The sequence below is a fragment of the Jaculus jaculus genome, chromosome 1, assembly GCF_020740685.1.
Source record: "Jaculus jaculus isolate mJacJac1 chromosome 1, mJacJac1.mat.Y.cur, whole genome shotgun sequence".
Classification (NCBI taxonomy): domain Eukaryota; kingdom Metazoa; phylum Chordata; class Mammalia; order Rodentia; family Dipodidae; genus Jaculus; species Jaculus jaculus.
Genome location: NC_059102.1, coordinates 62,674,176 through 62,677,179, shown reverse-complemented (window position 1 = coordinate 62,677,179; position 3,004 = coordinate 62,674,176). Strand labels below are relative to the sequence as shown.

Sequence of the window (3,004 nt, the reverse complement as noted above, 5' to 3'; positions counted from 1 at the left end):
ACCTTGAGGTTTATTACTCCTAGCTTTCCAATGTTCATTTATCTCACTCTCCTGCTGCTGTTGCTTTCCCCTGCCATCATAAGGCTTCCCCTCAAGACCATAAATCAACTTATAAACTTTCCTTCCATCAGTTGCTTTTGTCCAGGTTTTATGTCCCTGTGACTATAATAGGAGAGAGCTAGTTTCTTTTAGCAGTCTCAGTTAGAAATTGAAGGTCAGAGAGAACTAGTTGATAGGACCCCATATGCCATCTTACCCTGGAACAAGAATGAAACTCTTGAATGGAATGGAACTGATGTCTGATTGAGAAACCTGTAACACCCAGGATGCCTACAATGTAACACACCACATAAATAAACAGGCCAGATAGGCTGGCCCAGGCTACACCCTCCAAATCTATAAACCAATTGGGTCTTCTTCTTGCATACCTGAATCTGAAAAAAGAATACATTTCTCTGTACTATAAAGCTGTGGCCTTCTTCCTGTCTACTCTCTCTGGATTTGCTCTCATCTCTTCTTGGATACACTTGAGTGGCTTCCCCTCTCACCCAGCCTGAGTGAGGAACATAACACTGTTTCTTGGTCTGGGGGAACATGTCTACTTGCCTTTGCTTTACGGTTTGGGGTAACTTCTTATTTGGATTACATGCATGATTTTTCTCTGGTCTCTGAATGTATCCTTATACCCTAGATCTACCTCATGGTTATTCTCACTAACTCCAGGTCTGCTACCTATGTAACTTCTGTAAACTTGGGGTAACCATGGGTATAACTCTCTTCATTACTCATTTCTACCCTTAATCTTTCTGTCTCTGTCTTGATGTCTTCCCTCTCATTTTTTCTGGAGCCTCTAATCCCTTTCAATGCCTCAGTTTCCCTTAAATGAGCTTTTAATGAAGCTTTACTCTATATCTCTTCAAAAGCCTCAGTTTTAGCATTTGAGGAGATGGGCCCCAACTATCCAACCTCTGGGGCTGGTTTCTTCCTATGTCCTAATACTCCCAGGCCTTCATCATGGACTTCCAGCTTTGAACTGGGGGCAAGACTGGGAGCGAGGGCATCACCTCCTCTTCAGAGAGCAATCTAGACCACCATGAGTGCTGTGGCGGCTGGCCCTTGAAAATAATTGACATCAACAAGGACCTCTATTTCATGAAAAAATCATCTGGGATCCTATGAAATGCAAACTCTGCCTGAACCCCCACCACAACAAGGGGAGGCCCACACTCAAGGGAAGAAACACCAGATAAACTTGGCCCAGAGAGAAGCCAAGGAAACCAAGGATGTTCTGGCCCAGCCAGCTCCTGAAAAGGTCAAGGTGGAGGTGAAAAAAATTATGAAGATTGGCAGTCCTGGCTACAAAGTGACCAGGCAGATGAACATGGAGATGGGTCAACAGAGCCCCCTCTTCCTGATAAGGTACACTGAGTTTGCTGAGGGTATCATGCTCCTCCACCACCCCTTCATGTTGGGCCTATAAGCAGAGGATCGAACCCCCAGACTGGCTCTGGCAATATGCTCCATTGTTTTACACTTGCTCTCCAGCTGGTATCAGTATTTGAGAAGGTTGTGGAACTTTTAGGAGGTAGAACCTTACTGCAGGAAATGGATCACAGTAGACTGGAGCTCAGGTTTTTATAACCCTGCCACACTTCACTTTTCTCCCAGTTTCTTGATTGCTGAGGTGATGTAACAGCTTCTCTCCCATTCCTGCTGCTATCCCTTCCTTACTACAAAAGTCCTATTTGAAATTGTAAGCCAAATTAAAACTATTCATTCCATAAATCACTTCTGGTATTAGCTCACAGTAATAAGGTAACTGATAAGCTACTTAAAAGTAAAAAAGGAAGGAGGGAAGCTAAGCTCCTGAAACAGGCTACTTAGTACCATATTATCTATAGGTTTATTTTATATGAACTTTTTATATTGAGGTATGCCCATCCTTTCCTAATTATTCAGGGAATTAATCATGGAGAGATATTGTACTATCTCAACCGTCTCCTCTGCATGCTTGACAAGGTCACGTGATTTATGAAATTAAATCTTCTTACCTACTAAATTATACTTCTTCATCCCTGTTTATTGAGTCAACCTTATCTGCCTGGAATGAAACCAGCTTAGACATAGTATCACTCATCTACAACACCTAACCTGAATCTACCCAAGATACCTTACATACCCAGCAAGCACCTCATAGACTAGACAATAGGATGGATGGGGAGGGCGGGGAGGGCATCAAAGGGTGGAAAACAGTAATCTGGACCCAAATGGCAATGGTACCATAAAATTCTACTTCCTAAAAGACAGACAAAATGCCTGAACCTTCACTATATCCTTACAGGAAACACCTGAACCACAGGACACTGGAGAGGGTAGGATCAAGACTAACCTAAATCTTCTACATCTTCCCTCCCTCCCTCTCCCCCTCTCCCCTCTCTCTTTCTCCTCTCTAACTCTTGTACATTAGTTATGTTTTTCCTCAATTTCTTAGTGGGCACTGACCTGTAACCCCAACTTCCAGCTTGGGGCTACCATCCACAATGAGCTTTTGATCAGAGAAACCTACAAGGTTTCCCAGAACAATGATAGACTTCTGTCAGAGTACTTGATGACCCACCAAAGGCCAGTGGTAAGACCCTATTGCTGAAGACTCCATACGCAGCTGACACGTAAAATGGAATGGCATGGCTGGAAGCCAGGAGAGAGTCAGTCCCCAGACAGTCAGCGTGTCTAGTTCCAGAAGGTGCTACATGGGCAGCTGGGGGAAATGACCAATATCTGTCCAAGCAACTCATTGTCTAACCTAATTAGCAACAAATAACCTGATGTGATGCCCACACAAGTGCAATAGTGGCACAGAGCCATGATGAGGAACCAACTGCTCTTGATTTGGCTAACTGATCCCCTCAATGGTACTAGACCCATAGCTGGAACTGGGAAACAAGTCAGGACTTGCAAGATTTGATTATGTCATAGTAAATGAACTATTTTGTTCTTGGTGAAA

General features: G+C 43.6%; 1 pseudogene; it reads left to right on the top strand.

The window, feature by feature from the left end:
• Positions 1-1,014: 1,014 nt before the first annotated feature.
• Positions 1,015-1,562, top strand: LOC123461630 (annotated as a pseudogene).
• Positions 1,563-3,004: the final 1,442 nt, after the last annotated feature.